At 36.0% G+C, this 24,303-nt stretch overlaps 2 long non-coding RNA genes across 3 annotated transcripts in view; one reads left to right on the forward strand and one right to left on the reverse strand.

The window, feature by feature from the left end:
- Positions 1-2,838, forward strand: part of LOC123611712 (uncharacterized) — a 141,122-nt gene extending 138,284 nt beyond the window's left edge. Inside the window, exon 5 of the long non-coding RNA XR_006718802.2 lies at positions 2,134-2,838. This is a non-coding gene — a long non-coding RNA (uncharacterized LOC123611712). The remainder of the gene's footprint in view (positions 1-2,133) is intronic.
- The window catches only part of LOC141577388 (uncharacterized), a 72,442-nt gene extending 49,696 nt beyond the window's left edge, over positions 1-22,746 (reverse strand). For both annotated transcript variants that reach the window (XR_012506268.1, XR_012506267.1), the window contains exon 1: positions 22,612-22,746. This is a non-coding gene — a long non-coding RNA (uncharacterized LOC141577388). The remainder of the gene's footprint in view (positions 1-22,611) is intronic.
- Positions 22,747-24,303: the final 1,557 nt, after the last annotated feature.

Below are 24,303 nucleotides of genomic sequence, written 5' to 3' on the forward strand. Positions count from 1 at the left end.
TCCAATTGTTACGTCTGGGGCTAGTCTTGCAGCAGTGAGCAGGGGCTTTTGGTTTGAACTGGGCCAGTAGCTTCTCAAAATAAAGAAACAATAGAACAGAATAGAGAGCCCAGAAATAAATGCACACACCTAGGGTCAGTTAGTCTCAGACAACGAAGGTAAGAATATGCAATGGAGAAAAGACAGTCTGTTCAACAAGTGGTTTGGGGAAAGCTGGACAGCTACAGGTAAATCAATGAAATTAGAACATTCCCTCACACCATATAAAAAAACAAACTCAAAATGGTTTAAAGACTTAAATGTAAGGCATGACACCATGAAATTCCATGAGGAGAATACAAGTAAAATACTCTAACATAAATCATAGCAGTATTTTCTTAGATTAGTCTCTCAGGCAAAAAAAAATTCAAAGCAAAAATAAACAAATGGAATCTAATCAAACTTGAAAGCTTTCATTCAGCAAAGGAAACTATCAAAAAAAATGAAAAGACTACCTATGGAATGGCAGAAAAATAATACAAACAATGCTACTGACAGGAGGTTAATATCTAAAATATACAAACAGCTCATACAACTCAGTATCGAAAAAACAAACAGCCCAATCAAAAGCTGGGCAGAAGACCTAAACAGACATTTTTCCAAAAATAGATAAATATACAGATGGCCAACAGGTACATAAAAAGATGCTCAACATGGATGGACCTGGAGAATGTTATACTTAGTGAAGTAAGTTAGAGAAAGACAAAAACTGTATGATATCACCTATATGTGAAATCTAAAAAATAATACAAATGAATCTATATACAAACAGAAATAGACTCACAGACATGGAAAACTTACAGTTAGCAGAGGGAAGGACGAGAGTGGGATAAATTAGGAATATGGGATTAACAGATACAAACTACTATACATAAAATAGATCAACAAAAAGCATTTATTGTACAGCACAGGGAATTATATTCAGTCTTAAAATAAGCTATAGTGGAATATACTCTTAAAAAATAACTGAATTGTTTTGCTGTACCCCTGAAACACAAATATTGAAAATCAACAAAATACAAAAAATATATACATATCATAATTTAAAACTATTTTAAGTAATGTTTTCATATACAAACTTTGTTTTTCACAAGAGTATTATTAGTATTTTTTACTTTCTGAACTTCTAAATGCCAGGGTTTTTGATCTGAGTACTGACAAATGTGATAGTCTATCCATTCTTTTTCTTCCTAGCAGGTGTTGGAATTTGGCTTTTGTAATTCTGGCTTTTGACTTTTGGCTGTCAGTGTCATGCATAGTGACTTATCAATGAGAAACCACAACATCTTCTGTTCTAACTTTCCAGTGGCAAAATCTGTATCTTCATGAAGCCAAAATGGCCAGGGCACTCAGTAGTGAAGGGGCCGGTATTTGGTAGGGTCCAGGCCCCAGAACTGAACTGTGTAAAGACATTACACGATGTATTCAGTAGCAGACAGCAGCAGAGATGAAAAGTTTTATGCAAGCCTTGTCTTGGAGTACACCAGAGGTTAAACTCGGGAATCCAAACTCTCCTGTTAATTTTAAGGGCCCAAGAGATGGGAGACATTGAAACAAAGCCAATAATGGGGGTAGAGGAGAAATGATAAGATCATTTTTCAGAAAGAATGAGATGCATTGGTTGACCTTTGGATGACTATGTGCAGTTGGGTTATGGTATAAATCAAGGTTATTCTAGCTATTGTAAACCAATGGGAAGTGTATAGTGGCTCGAACATGATTGACATTATTTCTTGTTCCCCTACTGTTACAAAAAAAAAAGTTATTTTTGCTTTGCAGTCACCTATTTAGTAATGATTCAAAGACTGTGGTCTAGCTATGTACGTAGGAAAAAGAAAAAATGGGTATGATAAACTGCTGGCTTGCCTCTATTGTAAACACTTTTGTTTAAAGACATGTGATTGGTGATCGGGGTATTTGGGTTTGAATATTCATGCTGCATCTCTTCTGATTGGTGATGATGTTGGTTATTTCAAATTTGTCATGTCCTATAGCTGGATTTACTGTGGGCTATATCAGGATCTCTTAAGGATAAGCTAGTTCCCCTATCCCTACTCCCTCCTGGTCTTGAAATTCTTTCTCTTTTATCTGCAGGTTCCTTGAAGATCACTGAATACTCACTGACAGTGTTTGCTTGAAATATGACTGGCACAGTGTTAGGAAGGCTGGCTTAATAAATATGGTATTATTTACCAACCTGTGGCTTGGAGATAATTGTGTATTTCCAATGACCAATAAAAATGCTTTGATAGATTATGCTTAACTGTATAAATGTAAATTAATATTAACATAAAATATATGGGACTGTGAGTCTGATAAGTGCTCATCTCCTTTCTCTTATACTTTCTTGTGCTGTCATGCATTCTAGGTTTCTATTGCCTTGTGCTTTGTGAAAGAATAATTCCCTGCAATGATCTCTTGGGTGAAAGATACAGATGATAGGGACAAAGTGTGAATTTCCACCTAGTCTCTAGGTTGTAAAAATGAACAGAACTTTTTTTTTTAATTTAAAAAATTGGGAAGGGGGTAATTAGGTTTATTATGTATGTATGTATGTATTATTTTAATAGAGATACCGGGGATTGAACCCAGGACCTCATGCATGCTAAATGTGCACTCTACGACTGAGCTATACCCTCCCCCCTAATCTTTTTTTTGAACAGAACTTTTTAATACATGGCTTTGCAGGTTGCCCTAGTATTGCCACAATATCCATGGAACATCACCATGCGATTGGCTAGCAAATGATACCTTGTAGTTTTCTCCATACCATCATTTGCATTATACCTTCTACCTCCCTCTCCCAGCAATAACCAAGTCCATCAATATTGAGATATTAAAAATGTAGGAGAGAATAACTGAAATATAAAAAATAAAATGTTAAAAAAATAAAATATTTCATTCTTTTTTTCTTCTTTCCTCCCTTTATATCATTTTGAAAACATCCAATTCAGTATATAAAATCAGCCTTTGTTGACTTTGAATGGATTACTCTCAGCTGACTTCTCCATCTTTAAGTTATGTAAGATTCCAAAATGTGTGGGGTCATACCAAGTTCCCTTTTATCACCCTTACTCGTCTTCTGTAAGTTCAATATCCCCTATGGAAGAAGAAGGGAAAAAAACCCCACAGATTACAGAGAATTTAAGGTTGCATTGCTATTGCTGTGTAAGTAACTGTCCCTTAACTCTGAATTTGTGATAAAAGTACTGGAACCCTCTGTTCTCAGGTCTGATTTGTGTAAACATCACCTCTGAATTCACTCACAAGTCAGCACCTGAAGCCTGCCAAGCTAAAGTAAAGAAAATAACTGCAATCAATTATTGGTGCTGTTACAGCCTAATTTCCTTGCCATCTAAATGCAGATAAATAGAAAATCTAATTTTTATTATATCTCACCTACCACTTTTAATAAATACTAATGTACATGACTGTGGCTGACCTCCCTCTAGACTTAAAATCAATAGTTGTTGATTAAGGTCTTTTGGGCAGTAGTACAAAGATGAAGAGTCGCTATTCATTCCCATTGCCTATTCTCTGATCCCTAAATAGGTTAACAGTAGGCCTATTAAGAAAAGTATTGGAGCAAAATCTGGTCATGTAAGCATACTTGAGCAAGGAAGTGAATTGTGCCTATTATATCTACATGGGCTATGTAGCATTTTTATCACTTGTGATTTCAATTCTACTTTTCACTTTTTAAGGACCATAATGGAAGTCTTTTTTTCTTTTAACTGAAGTATAGTTGACTTAATGTGTTAATTCTAGGTGTACAGCAAAGTTCAGATATATATATCTATATATATATAGATAGATAGATATAGATATCTATCTATCTATATATATATATTCACTCATATGTATTTTAGTTTTCAGATTCTTTTCCATTATAAGTCATTACAAGATATTGAATATAGTTCCCTGTGCTATATGGTAGGTCCCTGTTATTATTTTATATACAGTAGTGTGTATATGTAAATCCCAAATGCCTAATTTATCCCTCCCATGCTTTTCCCCTTTGGTAACTACAGTTTGTTTTCTATGTAAATCTATTTCTGGTTTTTAAATAAGTCAATTTATATGATTTTTTTTAGCTTCCACATATAAGTGATATCATAAGATATTTACCTTTCTCTGTCTTACTTCACTTAATATGATCATTTTTAGGTCTATCCACGTTGCTGCAAATGGCATAATCTCATTCTTTTTTTATGGCTGAATAGGGATAGTCTCATCAGTTTTTTTTTTTTAAACCACATGCAACTCCAGGATAGCAATTTTAAATATTTTTAAATTATACAATTTCTTATTGGCTTTTCTTACTGATTTCACTCAAACTCCAAATTCCTCAGAAACACAGAACACAGATTTTTACCATAAGAATACTTCTGACCTTGAGTTTGCTTACTACTTTATGGTATAAATACTTTGTTTTTAAAAATATTTCCTTACACATGTTTATTCTTTAAACAGTCACTTGGTGCCAGATATGGTGTCAAACACTGGAGACTCAAAGATAAGTAGCACACAGTCCCTACCTTTGTAGAAATTATGACACAGGGAATATAGGGAAAACTAAGTAATTGTGCTCAAATAGTAAAGAGTGAAAACATATGCTTAGCTGGAGTAGAGGGTATAAAACTGGGAGGTAACACCATAAGTGTAAGATTACAACATGGAAAGTCAAAGCTTTCATAAAACTTTGGCATTAAATGTGATCATCTAGAAGCCTGTGTGTCTGTTTGCTGCATAATGTGGGAACCACTTAAGTAGTGGGAGCTACTTAAAATGAAGACAATTCCACCATAATGAATATGAAGAAAGAAAATTAATCTGAACCCTGAGGGTGCATCTTGGGGTAATTGAAGATTTAGTAAATAAGATGCTAAGTGAGGAAGTAAAGATTAAGGTAATCAAGAAGAGGGCAAAATTTTGGAAATGCACAAATTCACAGAAGCCTCCTTCCCACTCCTTCCTGAGGAAAGACCAATAGACTACACTGAATACTAGAGACCTAACGATCAGGTTCATGGACAGACATCATTATTATTTTCTTCATTGTCTTAATGAAGTTCTAATAGAGAAATTAATATGTTTCTTCTGTTTGTCCTTCCTTAAGCTGGTGTACCCTTTCAAGAATATCAATATATGTTAGCTATATAACTGAATATAAATAGCTGGGCATGCAAAGATTTCCATGTATGTTAAATGCCAAATTTAGTTGGCATCTAGGCACAGTGTCAAGGACTTAACTACTCCCCTAATCAAAAATAGGAAATATGGCAGGAATTCTGAACAACAAAATGCAGCTGATCCTAGACATAGATGTGTGAAATAAAAAGATAGAGGGAGCTATAATTTCCTATAATAATTATACCAATATAATATATTGTATATAATATTTAATAATAGAATGTATATTATATATAATGATCATATATATGTAAAATAGTAGGTATTATATATACGTGTGTGTGCGCGCACACATGCAGTCATTCCTCGGTATCAGAAGGGAATTGGTTCCAGGACCTGCTATGGATATCAAAATCTGTGGATGCTCAAGTCCCATAGTTGGCCCTCCTTATCTGCAGTTCCTGCATCCAAGAATTCTACCAACTGTGTTGTATAAAATTTGAGATCCAGGGTTGGTTGAATCCATGGATGTGGAGCTGCCCATATGGAGGGCAACAGTGTGTTTATTGGGGGGGAAAAACTGCATATAAGCAGACCCATGCAGTTTAAACCCAGTGTTGTTCAAAGGTCAACTGTATGTCTGACTGCCTGCCTGACTGCCTATCTCCCTCCCTCTCTCTATGGAGAGAGAGTATGTGGCTTCATTAAGCTCGGGGGGGGGGGGGGCATAAGAAACTTACTACCATGTGTAATGTTTTATGTGAAAAAAATCTATTCCATATTCTAATGTGTGATTTTCAAAATTTGAAACTTCCTGAACCTAAATTGAATACTGCCTACATTAACTCGTCGAGTTTAGAAACCATCTACTGACCCTATGAGATTACCATGTCACGAATTTTCCCTGGGTTTTTAGAGGCTGTTATTCTTCCTGTTCCTACATGTACAGTATTTTGGATCTCTGGCAAGGTGCCTTCACTTTCCATGGCAGTTTTAAAACTCTGTGGTTTTGCGATATTCTGAAATGGTAAACAACAAATGCAGCAAACATTATTCCCACTAAGCATGCATATTTCATCAGAAGCATGAGTTGTTTAAAATTTCACAAAAATTCAAAGCCATAATCCAACCTTGAGGTAACAAACTGATTATAAAATAGTTTTGTACTTAATATGGAATTAGAAACGTTTCTGGTAACCAAGCTAAAATGTGTGGAGTTAAAACAGGCACCTATGAATTACAAAGCTTTGTTGCCATCAAGAGGTTCCTGCTGACATAAATATGCCTATGTGATTTACAAAAAAAATGCTTTTTATTTTGTAACTGGTAGTTAGGAAATATTTTAATATATTTCAGATGTTTGTGAAAACTGTGAAATAGGAGTTAAATATCACAACTTGTACACGGGCTTTCTGTTTTCAGTATATACATATTTTAGTACCTAGAGGGCTGACCTCAGTCACTTACATCTCTTTAAGGGAAATAATGGGACCTAATAAGAGGTGGTTTTATTCTGTAACTTCAGTTCTTGAGCCATAGTCTTTCGTCTACAAATTTATTTTCCTCAGGATTGGCCCAAGGCAAAAGTTTTAAGACAAAATTCTGTCTTACTTTGCTTGCCTTCCTCTCCAAACTTCCTTTCATTTGTTACATTCCCTTTCTTTATTCTCATGGTGGCACTCCAACTTGGTCTATTTTTGTGTGGATAGTGCCCCAACTTCCTATCACAAAACAAAACAAAACAAAACAAAAACAAATGAAAAAAAATAAGCAAACACAAATGTATTACTTTATTATCTAGACTTTAGTTGGTTATTATGAAAAAAATTCCCTGAAAATAATTCCCAGTAAGGTGTGCATGACTTACTATACAACTCTGCATTAACGTTTTAAAGATTATTAAGGACAGTTATTAGAGACAACTTCTAACATATTTGATTTAGGTTGGCAAATATTAATAGAATGCATATTTTGTGAAAGGTACTGTTCTAGGTGATAGAATGTTAAAAAATAAATGGAAAGGAAATGAGGATTGAGGTCTAATATATTACTGTTTTTTATGTATTGTTTCATTTTATCTTCAGAGTAAGGTAATATGATACCTATGCTATTTTTCTTTCACAAGCTGAGGTTCACAGTCTTAAGCTATTACCCATGATCAAATCTGAAAAACTAGAAAAGTATACATTTGAATCCATGTCCATCTACTTCTACAGAACACAATATGACAATTACCACACTTAAGCCAAAGCACAAATGAAGACTATAGGAACCTGGGGGAAGGGAAGAGAAGATGATCTTAGCTGCCTGGATAGATGAGAAAATATTATCATAATGAAGATGGGATTTGAGACTGGCTTAAAATACAGGTGAATAAAATTAGCTTAGAAGGTAGGAGTATTATAGTTATAAAATGGAGTTTAATGAAAAATGACTTAATAAAAATGTAGGATGTGATAGGTAACGAGATAACATTTATTTGGCAGAACCACGGGGTATAAATAGTGAAAAAAATACGAGACTGGAAAACAGAGTTGAATCATATCACAAAGATCCAGGTATATAAGATTGAGGGGTTATAGGTAATATAGAAGGCCATGGGAATCTTTAAAGACTTTTAAATAAATATATGAAATTTACTCAGTCTGCATTTTAGACAGTATAATATAAATACAGGATATGAATGGATTAAATGGAATTTGGGAGATTAGTCTAGGTAAGAAATAATCAGATTCTAAGCTGTGTAAGGAAAAAGATCAAAGACATGCATATTGTTGAGGTACAGTTATGCTTGAGAACTGGTTGGTTGTCAGTAAATAAAGATATCAATGTCTCTAGGGTTCAGTATTTGGGTGACTTGGATAATGATGATAATACTAATAGAAATTGATGGAAGATGAGCTAATTATGGTATGATGAGTGATGGTTTATTATTTGAGGTTTCTGGAGAAGAGTCGAAGCCAGATGACTGAAAATGACCACAAAGCTCTGAAGTTCCATCAGGTCATGCAGCAATGCTACATGTTCTATATTTAGCTTACTCCTTCCCTCTAGCCCACAGTGCCTTACCTACTGATTCAAAGCTTCTGTACTCCATGTCCTCCCTTACTCTCAGCGAATTTTACCTTTTACTTCACTGAAAAGAGAATATCCCCAAAATGATAAATTTTGCTTCCAATTCTACAAATTTAGTCGTATTCACATAAATCCTAATTCTTTTTTTTTTTGGATAAACTTTTTTCTCTTTCTTTCAAAGGTCAGTAATATTTGTATCTCATCCCCTATTAGCTTCCCAGGAACTACCATCATTGACCATCTCTCATTGGCATTATCAGTCTATTCTATTATTTGAGGTTTCCATTATCATTACGTATTTAGAATCTCTGATCTTAAGACAGTAGAAACTATGATAAAAACAAAATAATTCCAGTTACTGTCCTCTCCAGACCCTTTCACAGCTCAGCTGCTGTATTCTTACATTCCATTTATTCTTCAACCCACACCAATCTGAATCTGTTCCCTTTGTAGCAAAAATAGCTACTCATATTAAAGTCTTTATTTCAGTATTGCAAATTTAAGTAGAAACATTTCTTTCATCACATTATTAGATTTATCAAAAGCATTCAACAAAGGTAACCACCGATCTTCTTAATATTCTCCCTTTGAATACTTGAAACAATGCTCTCTTGATAATCCTCCCTACATTTAAGATCACCTCTTTACTCTCCTTTTTGAAATTCAGCTCCTCAGAGATTTTCTCAAGTGGGAGCTCTTTTCTCCATCTTTTTCTCTCCTTTTCTTGCTCTCTCCCTCTTACATCTATTCCTATGACCTCAGATGCATTTTATAAACTGATGGCTTCCAAATGTGCATCTTCAGACCCTTCCTGAGTGAAGGCTTTATAAGCCCCACTGCCTGCTTCACCTCTCCTCTAAGATGTCTCTCTAGAATCTCAAGTTCAGAATGTTCAAAGTTAAATATTTTGTCTTTCCCAGACCTCTTTTAATCTTCATCTCAGGAACACACAATACCCTTCCTCCTGCTGATAGAGCTACATACCTAGGAGCTATCCCCTTACCCACCTACTCCATCTAGTAAAGACCAAGTTAATAGGCCTCCTATCTCATTTCTTAGCCTCTATTCTAAAAATAATGTTTGATATATTAAAAAATCTAATAGTAATTTAGAAATGGAAAAATCAATGTAATAAACACTGATAGCAAAATTAAGCACTAGAATGTTACCAAAACTGTTGTTTTTATCCTACATCCTGCCTTCTGGGAGGTTAACCAATATCCTTAATATGAATATATCCTTAATTTGCTTTGATTTTCAAAGTAATTTTCTACATGTGTTGTATATCCCTAAAAATACTTTGTTTAATCATGCCTTTACTCCAGTTTCCATCATTATAATATTATGCTATTTGTTGATATCTGGGATTTTAAAAATTCCAATTAAGGTACTATTTCTAAGATGTATGGATTCTACTCCATGATTTAACAACAGTTTTAGTAATCATATAGAAAGTAGGTTACATTATGTTTTTATTTTGTTTTGTTTTATTTTTTTACTTTCTACTCTTTGATTGCTTCCCAAACCCACTAGCACAATCCATAAGATTCTAGCCACTGGCTGCTTTTTTCATGTCACTGTGTGGGCATGAAATTGTGTCCTATAACCATCCTAGATTTTTAAAACTTTCTTGAAGGTAACAAGTCCTTTTCCACCACAGGTAATTGCATCAATGGTTTATTTCCTTCAACAGGGATAAATTCCCCATTCTAACCTCAATTTCACCTAGAACAGTTATACAAATTTTCTTCAAAAGTTTTGACTCCTGCCACTCAATTTACTCTTTCCCAAGAGTTTTTGCTGTATTCATGGAACCCATTAAAATTTACAAACATTCATGTGTTCTTTTGTTAGCTTTCTAATCCTTAATGTGAGGTGGGAGTGCTTATTAAATGTGTAAACTATAATTCCCATGACAGTCATTGCATGTTATCCAGTACTACATGCTTAATACCAAGTACTAGGCCACATGCTAGACACTAAATAAAAGTTGTTGAAAAGAAGAGTGAAAATTAATTTCCTGTAACCCATGGAACATATAGCTGAACAGAACAAGCAAGTTCTCAAGCATTGATTTACAAATTCTTTTAGTATATATTTATAGAGACAGGATTAATTAAAAAGGAGAAAATACAACACATTCTATATTTGATTATGTAGCAAAGCCAAGATCCTATCTGAAAAACATTCATTCTAAATTTATGAGAGTGATGTCACCAACATAGTAACATAGGTCATTCCTGACATGCTCCCTCTCACAAGAAACACAACTACATACAGTTCATGGATAAGACACCACTGAGGAAATCCTTGAAATGGGAATGAGCCTGAAGCACCCTCTCTCCTCCCCTCTTCATCACAGAGACCAAGACAGACAGCATTAGAAGGGTAAAAGGAGTGGTTATTCACTGACTGCATTGCACCTTTTTTAGGTGTGCACACCACACCAGTGTGGAAAGAAAGCTCAGTGTAGGCATCCAGCTCCCTTAGCATTGTGAGTCACTTCTTGGGAGTCCCCACTCCAGTCTCACCTCATGAAAATCGTGGGGGAATCTGCAGGGCTTGACCACTGGGAATTGAATTATGACCAAAAAAAGTGGGGAGAGTCTTGGCAGACCAAGTAATGGATCTTGGCAGACCAAGTTCCTACCTGCAGCACCCAAGTAGTAATCCCAACCAGTGACTCTGCTCATCTGTAGAGTCAAAACAGTGATGCAGTCTGACCAGGGAACTCAGCAGGGTGAAATCTATGTTCTTAAGTGAAGAGCTTTGCTTACTGTAAAGCCTGGTCTGCTCCTGCCAAGGCAAGGGAGCTGAGTCAGAGCTATGCCCACTGCTGAATGTAGTTCCTGGTTCCACTCCACTAGAAAGGCTGGCCAGAATACCTGAAAGATGGCCCCGCATCACTTGAGCAGAAAATACCACAGGCAGAGATGACTGTCCACAGAGCAAAGCTAGTATCACTGTTCAGCCAGTGAACTTGGGGCACTGGTTCACAGTTAAGACCACAGAGCCTTGTCAACTTTGGAGATGGCTGTGCAGGGAGAGGGATGAGATCTTCGCCTGTGCAGGGAAACTTAGTTTCACCCCAGCCCATTGTTGAAGACAGCACTCAGCCCGCCCTACCAGGAAAGCTAACCAGAGCACATGGGAAACTGCATTGCTCATCCAGCAGCCCTGCTTACAGTGGCTCTGAGATAGAGAGCACAACTCATGGCCCTCCCTGTCTGCAGAGGAAAACCAAAGGCTCCATCTGGTTAGGGGATTCACTGCATAGTCTTGCCTGATTTGAATCCCTTAACAGTGAGCAGTGTAGGCCCTAGGGACTGCTCTGCTGACCTGCCAAGGCAGGGAAGCTGATTTGTAGCTTCACCTACTAATGAGCATAGTACTCAGTCTGACCACCTAGTTAGCTTGACCAGAGAGTCCAGGCAACCATGGAGCCCATCCTACAGCCTTGCTTGGGTGGGAAACCAAATCAGCAGTCCTATCCAACTATTCTCAGCCAGTGGAACACCCTCCCACCTCTGACCACGGGGCAGTGACCTCACCACAAAATAGGCCCTAATAGTGAGCACACCTGCTCAAGAACATCACCAATGGACCCATTCAGAAACCCAAACCAAACCCTAAAGAAATAATGACTTATGGACTGTTGGACAAAGAATTCTGAATTTTCTTAAAGAACTTTAGTGAAGTGCAAGAACACATAGATAACTCAGTGAAAAAAAGAAAACAATGCATGAACAAAACAGGAAGTTCAAAGAAATAGAAACCACCATAAAATAGAAATCCTAGAGCTAAAATATACAATGACTGAACTGAAAAATTCAATACAGAGCTTCAAAAGCAGATTTCACCATGTAGAAGAATTCATGACCTAGAAGACAACACATTTGAAATTATCCAGTCAGTGGAGGAAAAAAAGAATGTAAAAGAGTGAAGAAAGCCTATGAGACTTAAAGGAAGCAAAGGAAAAAATATCTGTATTGTGGAAGTTCCAGAAGGAGAAGAGAAAGCAAAAAAGACAGACAGTATATTTAAAGCAATAATGACTGAAAACATTCCAAATGTGGAAAGAAAAATGGACATCCAGATTCATGAGGCCCAAAGTATCTCAGATAGGTTGAACCTGAATAGAGCTACACCAAAACACATAAAATTGCTGAGCATCAAAGACAAACAAAGAACTTTAGAATCAGCAAGAGAAAATAGAGAAGTTGCTTACAAGAGAACCCCAATAAGACTTTAGGTAGATTTCTCAACAGAAACTTTCAGGCCAGAAGAGAATGGAATGATATATTGAAAGAAAAATAAAAAACGGTCAATCAAGACTTCTATACCTTGCAAAACTGTTCTTCAAAAGTGAAGGAGAAATAAAATCTTTTTCAAACAAGTAAAAATTGAGGGAGTTTATTACCACTAGCCTTCCCTATCAAAAATTCTAAAGGGGGTTTATTTTAATGGAAGCATGAGGGTGCTAGATAATATAAAAACAGAAGGTAGTATAAAACTCATTGGTGATGTTAAATATAAAGTCAAAGTTAGATTTTTGTAATATGGTAATGGCTGTATGTAATTCATTTACAACTGTAGTTTTAAGTTAAAAAACAAAAGTTAAAAAAAAAAGAACATTAACTTCAGTAATCTGTTAGTGTATACACAATATTAAAAAATATGTAAACTGTAACAACAATAACCTAAAATGTGAGGGTGAGGAGAAGAAAAAGTGATAAGTTTAGAAATTCCATGGAAGCTAAGTTGTTGTATACAAACATGCTAAACAAGTCAAAGCACACTAGTACCAAAAGTCATTAAAAAAAAAAAAAAAAAAAGACTAAGAAAGGATGAACAATGGATCTACAAAACAGCCAGAAACAATGAACAAAATGGCAATAGTAAGCCCTTACCTTTCAGTAATTACTATAAATGTAAGTAGGTTAAATTCTCCAATCAAAAGAAATAGAATGGCTAAATGGATGAAAAAACAAAACCCAACAATATGCTACATACAAAAGACTCCCTTTAACCTTGAAGACACACAGACTGAAAATATCGGGTTGGAAAAGGTATTTCAAGCAAATGGTAACTGAAAAAGGGGAAGGGCGGTAGCTATACTTATATCAGTCAAAATACACTTTAAACTAAAAAACAGTAAAACAAGGAAAAGAAGGTAATTACATAATGATAGATGGGTTAAGCCATTAAGATAAAACAATTATAAATATTTATGCATCCAACACTGTAACACCTAAAAAGGTGAAACTTAACAGAGCAAAAAGTAGAAATAAACAGCAATATAGTAATAGTTGGGGACTTTAATACCCCACTCTCAACAATGGATAGATCATTCAGATGGAGAATAAATAATTGCAGATTTGAACAACATTATAAAACAAATGGACCTAACGAACATACATAAAGTATTCTACCTGATAGCAGCAGAATACACAATCTTCTGATGCATACCTCAGAGCTTGGGCAGTGGCCTCACACAAAATGAGGCCCTATTAGTGTGCCTGCCTGCTTGAGAACATCACTGGTGGACATTCAGAAATCTAAACTGAAATATTTTCTAAGATAAACCATATGTTAGGCCACAAAACAAGTCTTATCAAATTCAAGAAGACTGAAATCATACCAAGTATCTTCTCTGACTACAATGGTATGAAACTAGATAATAACAGGAGGAAAACTCATGAATATATGAAAATTAACACCCTAGCAAACAACCAATAGATCAAAGTTGAAATTAAAGGCAAAATAAAAACTTATTTTGGGACAAACACACACAGAAACACAACATACCAAAACTTATGGGATGAAGCAAATACTGTTCTAAAAGGGAAGTTCATAATGAAAAAAGCTACATTAAGGAAAAAGAAAGATTTCAAATAAACAACCTAACTGTAATTTCTAGTCTCAAGAAACTAGAAGAAGAACACTAAGCCCAAAGTTAGCTGACAGAAGAAAATAATAAAGATTGGAGCAGAAATAAATAAAATAGAGAACAGGAAGACAATAGAAAAGATTAATGAAACTAACACTTGGTTCTTTGAAAAGATAAACAAGATTTACAAGCCTTTAGTTAGATTAATCACGTTAAAAAAGGAAGAGGACCAAAATCAACAAAATTAGATATGAAAAAGGAGATATTACAACTGTCACCACAGAAATACCAAGGATTATAATATTCTGCTATGAATAAGTATATGCAAACAATTGGGACAACCTAGAAGGAATGGAAAAGTTCTTAGAAATGTACAACCTACCAAGACTGATCAGGAAGATACAGAAAATGTGAACAGATTAATTACTATTAAGGATTTTGGATCAGTAATTTAAAATCTTTCAAGAAAAAAAATACCAGAGAAGCAAAATGGCGGAGTAGAAGGATGCTTGTAGCTCACCTTCTCCCACAAATACACCAAAACTCACATCTATCGACCTACTCAGCCAAGCAGAGCACGTGCTGAACTCCCACAGAACATCACCCTCTTCAAAAGACAAAGACGCCAAAAAGCTGGTAGGAGAAAAGGAAAAAAGAAAGAAGAAAAAGCAAAACAGTGCGGGACTGATCCTGTAGGGAGGAAGCGGCAAAGGGTCTCCCCCCTCCAACGGAGAGGCCAACGGGACGGAGAGGGAGCCTCCAAGGCTCAGATCTGCCCCGAGCACCCTTGACCGACAGAATTGAGTTAAATGGGCACAAAGGGTCCCCACAACACCCAGCCTGAGACGTGAGCTGGCAGCTGGGGCCAAGACAGGCTGCTCAAGCCAGGTGGAAGACTGGGGCGGCTGCACTGAGGCAGCCCTGGGGGGACTGCAGGGGGCTGCACACCATGGCTGGGAGGGGATACGGAGCAGAACAACCTCAGTCCCCCATAAATTGTGAAAAAAGCAAAGCAACACAGCTTGTGTGCCCTGTGGGGAGGGGCGCCGTAGCCTTTGTCTCCTCAGACCTGTGCTGCCATTACTGGCGCTTCTCGCGAGAAGAGAGGCAGGGCGCAGCCACAGCCGCCATCTCCTCCTGTGCGCAGTTGGGGCCGAGACCTAAATCTGCACCTGGGGGCTCTGCAATCTCCTGGGCAGGACTGAGATTTATTTACAGCCCAAGGCAGATAGGATCTTTCTGCCCTGGCACTTCAGAGAACTTGTGCTGCCAAGACAAACAAGGAGCTGAGATTTGGCACAGAGCAGGGGCAGGGCCGTTCCATGGTCTTCCAAGAGCCCGCCTTCAGAGCACCGACCCAAGGCAGAGCGGGTAGCTGCACAGAGCAGCAAAGCGACCGGTGCCAGGAGAGGGTGGGCAGCCAACCGCCTTCCTGGCAGGAACGCAGCACCTAACCACGGTGCTGGGAGGGGGTGCAATCCGCCCACCTGCCTCGCCTGAGCACAGCATCTGACTGCGGCATTTGGAGGGGGAGCAACAGCACCCCTGCCCACCCACAGGGAAAGAGCTCAGCACCTGACCCAGTGTTGGGAGGGGGTGCGATCTGCTAGCCTACAGCCAGCCACTGGGAGCAGCACAGACGAAGGCGCCAACAGAGGGCCTCTGGAAACAGCAAGCTGAGTTCATGAAACAGGGTGAAGACACAAAGACCTCTCGATAAAATCATTAAGAGCAGACCGTCTCCAGGAGAACTACATAACTGATACTCCTTAAGCCACAGTGTCTGAGATATGAGCAATATGAAGAAGCAGAGGAACGACTCCCAATTAAAAGATCAAGAGAAATCCCCTGAAAGCACAATCAAGGAAATAGACATTGATGGCCTACTAGATCAAGATTTCAAAAAAGGAGTGATCAAAGTACTGAAGGAACTAAAAGAAATAGTGTTTAGAGATATAAAATATGTCAAAAATGAAATAGAAGCTATAAAGAAGAGCCAAGTAGAATTAGTAAACTCATTTGCTGAGATGAGAGCTAACCTAAAGGCTGTACAAAGCAGGCTAGATAATGCAGAGGAACGAATTAGTGACCTAGAAGACAGGATAACAAAAAGCACCCAATCAGAACAGCTGAGAGAAAAACAAATAAAAAACAATAAAAACAATATAAGGGACCTATGGGATAATATAAAGCGTGCCAATCTACGCATAATAGGGGTTCCAGAAGGGAAAGAAAGAACAAAGGGGATTGAAAAGATATTTGAAGAAATCATGACTGAAAACTTCCAAACCTAAAGAAGGAATCAGATATCCAAGTACAGGAGGCTCAGAGGGTCCCAAAAAGGAAGAACCCAAACAGACCCACACCAAGACATATCATAATCAAGATGGCCAGAGTCAAGGATAAAGAAATGATCCTCAAGGCAGCAAGAGAAAAATAAAGAATGAGTTACAAAGGGAACCCCCATAAGGCTCTCAGCTGATTTCTCTACACAAACACTACAGGCCAGAAGGGAGTAGCAAGATATATTCAAAGTCCTGAATTAAAAAAAGATGCAGCCTAGGATACTCTATCCAGCAAGGCTATCCTTTAGAAGGAGAGATAAAGAACTTCATAGACAAGCAAAAACTAAAAGAGTTTAGCAACACTAAACCCATGCTAAAAGAAATACTGGCAGGTCTACTCTAAATAGAAAAGCAGGATGCTACAAAAATGAGAAACTCATAACTGGAAAGGAGATAACTGTCATGAATTACAAAAAGAATAAACACAAAATTGTAAAAGAAGACATCTAAATCATTAAGAGTGGGAGAGGGAAGCAAGGAAAGCCACTGTGGAAAACAGTATGGAGATTCCTCAAAAGACTAGGAAAAGACTTACCATATGACCCAGGAATCCCACTCTGGGGCATCTATCCAGAAGGAACCCTACTTCAAAATGACACCTGCACCCCAATGTTCATAGCAGCACTATTTACAATAGCCAAGACATGGAAGCAGCCTAGATGTCCATCAACAGATGACTGAATAAAGAAGAGGTGGTATATTTATACAACGGAATGCTATTCAGCCACAAAAACTGACAACCTAACGCCATTTGCAGCAACATGGATGTTCCTGGAGAATGTCAGTCTAAGTGAAATAAGCCAGAAAGAGAAAGAAAAATACCATATGAGATCACTCATATGTGGAATCTAGAAAAAAAAAAAGAAAAAAGAAAAAAAAATACAAACCAGAAACAGACTCATAGACCTAGAATACAAACTTGTGGTGCCAAGAGGGCGGGGGGTGGGGGTGGGTGGGAAGGGACAGACTTGGATTTTAAAATGCAGAATAGATAAACAAAATTATACTGTATAGCACAGGGAAATACATACAAGATCTTGTGGTAGCTCATAGTGGAAAAAAAATGTGACAATGAATATATATATGTTCATGTAAAACTGAAAAATTGTACTCTACACTAGAATTTGACACAACATTGTAAAATGATTATTACTCAATAAAAAAAATGTAAAAAAAAAAAAAAAAAAGAAAGAAAATACCAGTACCAGGAGTACCTGGTGTATTTCACCAAACTTTTAAAGAAGAATTAAAGTCAATCCTTCTCAAATTCTTCCAAAAAATGAAACAAGAGGGAACACTCCCAAACTCATTTTACAAGGCCAGCATCACACAGAGTCAGGGAAGAATTTTAAAAGAAAAACAACTATAGAATAATATCCTTAATTCATGAATATAAATATAAAAATTCTCAATAAAACACTAACAAACAGAATTAAGCAACTCACTGAAAGGATTATTCACCGTGATCAAGTAGGATTAATCCTTATGATGCAAGGATGGTTCAACATATGCAAAAAATACAATATGATACATCACAATGATAAAATAATACAATATGACACATCACAATGATAAAATGATAAAATTATATGATCATCTCAATAGACACAAAAAGCATTTGACAAAATTCAACATTCATTCATTGGATAACTCCTAACAAATTAAGTAGGTATAGAAGGAAAGTACCTAAACATAGTAAAGGTCATATAGGAAAAGTTCACAGCTAACATTATACTCAGTGGTGAAATACTGAAAGCTTTTCCATTAATAACAGGTATAAGACAAGGAGGCTAACTCTTAACACTCCTACTCAACATAGTACTGCAATTCAACCAGAGCATGAGGTAAGAAAAATAAATGAAAGGCATCAGGATTTGAAAGGAAATACAGCTGGCTCTATCTGCAGATGATTGGTTTTATATAGAAAATCCTAAAGACCCCACCAAAAGCTGTTAGATGCAATCAACAAATTTTGTAAAGTTGCAGGATATGATATTAATACACAAAGTACTACAGTTTTATAGACTAACAACAATTTATCTGAAATGAAAGAAAACAATCTTATTTACAATAGCATCAAAAATAATAAAAATACCTAGGAATAAATTTAACCAAGGAAGTGAGAGGGCTCCACTATGAAAACTGTAAGACTTTGATGAAAGAAATTAAAGAAGACACAAATAAACAGAAAAGTATCCCATGTTTGTGGATCTGTAGAATTAATGCCGCTAAAATGCCCATGCTGTATGCAAAGCCATCTATAAATCAATGATCAAGATTCCAATGGCATTTTTTATAGAAGTAGAAAGTAATTTCTAAAATTTGTAGAGTACCACAAAAGACCCTGAATAGCTAAATCAATCCAGAAAAAGAACAAAGCTAGAGGCATCACACTTCCAGATTTCAAGCTATATACAAAGTAACAGTCATTAAAACAGTATCATACCACCATGAAAACAGACACATAGACCAAGAGAACAGAACTGAGCCCCAAAATAAGCCCATGCATATATGGTCAACTAATACTTGACAAGGGAACCAGGAATACTCAGAGAAAAGGATCCTTTCAATAAATTGTGCTGGTCAAAGGGGATATTCACATTTAGTAGAAAAACTAGACCTCTATCTTACACCACTCACAAAAATAAACTCAAAATGAGTTAAAGACTTAAATGTAAAACTGGAAACCATAAAATTCATAGGAAAAAAACCACAGGAAAAAGGATCTGTGACATGAGTGTTACTCTTTGGATATGACACATAAAACACAAGAAATAAAATAAAAATACTGATTGGGCCTACGTGAAACTACAAGGCTTCCGCACAGCAAAAGAGATGATCAACAAAATGAGAGGATAATCCAAAGAATGGGAGGCTATATTTGCAAACCATACATTAGAGAAGGAGTTAATATCCAAAATACAGAAAGAACTCATACAACTCAATAGCAAGAAAATAATCCATTTGAAAAATGGGCAAAGGACCTGAATAGACTTTTTTTACAGAAAGATAAATAAATAGTCAACAGGTACTTGAAAGGTGTTCAGCATTACTAATCTTCAAAACCACAGTGAAATATCACCTTCCACCTATTGGAATAGGTAGCATTAAGAAGGAGATAATAAATATTGGCAAGGATGTAGAAAAAAGGGAACCCTTGTGCACTGTTAGTGGGAATATATTTGTACAGCCAATGAGGAAAACATTATGGAGGTTCCTCAAATAATTAAAAATAGGACTTCCAGCAATTCCACTTCTGGGTATTTATCCAAAAAAACAAAACATTAACTTGAAAAGATACCTGCACCCCAATGTTCGTAGCAGCATTATTTATAATAGCCAAGGCATGGAAAGAAGCTAAGTGTCCATTGATGGATGAATGGATAAAGAAGTAGAAGTTGGGATATAAATATAATTTATACATACACACGCACACACATATACAAAATATAATATTATTCAGCCATAAAAAAGAAATTCTGTCATTTGTACCAACCTGGATGGACTTTGAAGGCATTATGCTAAATTAAGTAAGTCAGAGACAAATACTGTATGATCTCACTTATACGTGGAATCTAAAAGAAAATAAACAAAAATGCCCCCCAAACAAATAAACACATAGAAAAGACATCAGATTTGTGGCTACCAGATTCAGGGAGTGAGGGGAGGAGTACTGGATGAAAGTGATCAAGAAGTACAAACTGCAGTCAGAAGATAAATAAGGACTAAGGACTAGGGGTGTAACGAATAACATGATGACTATAATAAACACTGCTTTTTGGTGAATTTGAAAGTTGTTAAGAGAGTAAATCCCGAAAGTTCCCATCACAAGGGAAAATAATATTTTTTCTTTTTTTAACTATCTACATGAGATGATAAATGTTAACTAAGCGTCTTGTGGTAGCCATTTCTCACTCTACGTTAAGTCAAATCATTTTGCTGTACACCATAAACTTATACAGTGATGTCTTTCAAATCTCAATAAAACTAGAAAAAATAAATGTATATATGTGCATCTGTAGACAATACCAGGATAATCAAGAGCAAACCAATCTAATCTGGTAATTTCACATGACGGACCATTATTCATTCTTTCAGGGTTCTCTCATTGTTAATCCTTTGACAAACTCGATTATTTTAACTGAGCAAGCTTTTAAAATAATCTTATGAAAATTACAACATTTAAAACAGAGATTGAGGAATTCACTGCAAGACACTAATAATTGTAGCCTAAAGCAATATGCTCAGATAAAGACTATTCAAGTGAAGGCAATGTCCATACAAGGGCCAGTTAGCTTTCAATTAAAAAAATCCTCCTCATGATAAATAGATGCTACTCATAATATAGATCTTTTGCAAATATGTGCTACAGACTCAAATTAGAAACAGGCAAGTGACTACATCGACAGAGCATGCATGTATGGACCTGGAAAAATGATTCATAGTACATACACTACCAACCATAGATCCTATAATAGACCTGCTGTAGCTCACTGTATATAAATAAAGGTGAGCTCATTTTCATAGCTATGAGGAATAACTGTTATATATATGATGATTTTAACCTTGCAGTATATAATTATAATTTGCTAAAAGACATAAGTATTTGTGGGATTTTAAATAATAATTCAAGAATGGTCAGTATCATGAATGGAAAGATATATTACACCAATTTTTTTTGAAACTTAATGTCTAAAAGTGGTGACAATCTTGTTTTGTGTAACAGCTAGAGATTAAGAAGCTATTGACTATAAAATGCATGTATGATAAAGTGCTCTTTTTTCATATAAATCCAAATCTTTGTACAGCTTTTTTTTTTTTTCCAAGATGGATCTATCCCAAGTGTCAAATGAAACTGATCCAAAGTCATCACAAAACTAAGCCAGGATATGACTTTATTTTGGATTCATCCTATTTTAGTTGTGAATTCCAAATATGAACTGCTGACGAGAATGATCTGAAATTGATCTTGAAACATTTAATTACAAACTGATTTTGATCTGAATAGAATTGTAACTCCTGCATTGATATATCACCCAAGGCACATGAAATATCTTTAAAACTCAGAATTGTTATTACTACTTTACCAATGAGAAAATATATAATCTGGAGAATGATGCTAGTGTTTCAAGTTGGCACCAGTTAAAATGATATGGTTTATAATAACAACTAGAACCTCAACACAGTATAGCGATTTTGTTTTCCCTTGATCGTGGCTAGTATCATTTTGGGCTTTTCTCATCTGCTCTTTCGTAATTTAACTATTCTTTTCAATTTTTCTACCTATTTGATTCTAACAAACTCCTTGTGCTCTGTATCACAAGGAAAATAAAGACTACCCATTGTAAACTCCTCCAATCTTTAAACTATCCATCATTTCCTTCTTTCATAGATGTATGAATATCTGTCCTTTCTAAATGTAAATCCCTCGTTTTGCTTTATTTATTCCTCAACCTCTTACCTAGTCCAGAATCTTACTATGTCCATTATCACCCTTTCTTCTGTTGCTTTAATTCTCCAGATAGTTTTCTTTACCATCAAACAACAGATGAGGCTTTTCTTTAACTCTACTTTTACTTCAAGCTGCTGCCATAACATTTTTCTGTATTCCAAAAAATTCTACTGTTTAAACTCCCTTTACTCCTAGAAACATAGCTCTCTGGCTTCTTTCCACCTCACATATTACTCTTTTCATTCAGTGAATAAATAGCTAAGAGTAAAGGTCTCAATTTTTATTCTAAATGGCTTTGCCAGATCAAATGCCCTCTTTTCGAAACTCCTTTCTATGCTAATTTCTGGTTTTCTTTCTGTTACACTGACTATTCACTTTCAGACTTCCCCCTGCTGCTTCTTTATTTTTGACACTCAAATATAGGTAATCCTTTAGAGCTCCATTCTTGACCCTTCCCTCTTCCTGTGGTTTCCAGACTCTACGTTTAGAGTGTACATACTCCCACAGAAAACTCAATCATAGTAACTCCACTTTTATCAGCTTTATACATTGTTCCTAAATGTTATTTAAAACAAAGGATTTGTGGATTAGAAACAAAACAAAACACAAATACACCAGCACCTAGATGACTTCATTCATTATCATCATTTAAAACACACCAGTTGAAAAGCGCATACCTTTTCCCTCAGATTTATCCATTAGATGTCATTGCATAAAGAAGCCTATTAAATCCAAATTCACCGTGTTCTTTCATATTAGTATTTGGGCTGATAGCTCTTCCATGATGGTTTATTTCTCTCTCCCCATTTTTCCTGCAGGTTAAATTTCAACCCAGTCACAAGGCTGAACAAACACGACTAGAGATTGTAAACACAGTGGTACATGCCCAGACAGCAATGAGAAACAACAAAGAGTGGTAGGAACCTTGGTGACCTCGCAGACCAAACAAACACATCTCCCCATCAGATGCTGCTCGCTGACTACCAGTATTCAGCCTTTGGCTAACAGTCAGCATTCGCAGTGCTGGGACTCTGTCACTTTGTCATAGCATTTGATGTTGAACTCTGATTATGGCTAATAACAGGCACCCAGTAATGTTCGGACACAGTGAATAAATTAAGTGAGCAATAGTCAAATGAAATGAAATCCACTTGGACTTTCTAAATGGTTTATCTAGGTCTGAATATGAATGATATCCGGGTGAAGACACAGACAAACATAATAATCACCAAAATTTCTATTTCCTCATCTTCTCTTGAGGGCTTTTAAAAAATTCCTTAACTTAAATATATATACACACACACACACACACACATATATATATATGACACTATCACTACCTTTTAAGCAAATCCACAGGATTTTCCCAAGGAGAATGCAATTACTTTCACTAGCTGATATCAGACACAGTTACAGTCAGAAAAACAAAGTTCTATTTTAAAAGTAAATTCTTGTTCACTCAAAGTAAATGACTCTCTCCAGAATATAAGAAGGTAGACCATACTTTAACATTATTAATGTCCCAGACAATTGTAATTTACTAAGATTAGAACATATTTTCCTAACAACTCTCCTATTGTAGAATTAGACTCAATATTAATTTTATCATGTTATCAGCAGTCTACTAAGTATATACCAAATTCAATTTCTGCCTCTTAGAAAAGTGCAAATTAAAATAATATACTAATGTTAGTAATTCTCAGTTTTTGTATTATGCCACCAAGTTAAAAATAAACATTTAAAAATGTTAAAACTTTAAAGAAGATTATTTTACTCACTAAGTTATGTTGGCTATTTTATTGAAGAGATGCTGGAGATGAGGATGTTGGAGACTTTAGCAAGCAAGTCTTCATGAACTAGGTCACCTAGGAATAGAAAATAGGATAAAATGAACAGAGAGTCCATTTCAAAGCCTAAGGGTGGGGAGGGAGAGAAAAAGGAGCCCAAAAACTAACTAAGAAGAAAATATGGAAGGATTGTGCACAAACATACAGAAACTCAAGAATATGCACTGAGGGAGAAAACAAGGAAATGGATAGTTTAGAGATGGAAGGAGTAAACACTGGGTCAAATACAGGAAAGAGGCCCTATACAGTAAAGACTTAACTTTTTTTCCCCCTAGTTATGGATGACTTTTGCAAAAGGAAATGTACTAATTAACCTTAGTAAAATAAAAGTAAATGTGTTAGAAGGGAACCAGAGACCTGTTTGCTATGGGCTATAGAAAAAATGGAAGGCAGAGTCTGTTACTTTTTAAATTTTTTTCAGTGTAGAAATAGGCTTTTAAGTATTCTATATTGAAATCATTTGTTGAAGTTTCTAACTCCTTCACTGTCAGCTTTTCAAAGGCAGAAGCATGACTTTGTTTT

Source organism: Camelus bactrianus, chromosome 1 (genome assembly GCF_048773025.1).
Source record: "Camelus bactrianus isolate YW-2024 breed Bactrian camel chromosome 1, ASM4877302v1, whole genome shotgun sequence".
Taxonomy (NCBI): domain Eukaryota; kingdom Metazoa; phylum Chordata; class Mammalia; order Artiodactyla; family Camelidae; genus Camelus; species Camelus bactrianus.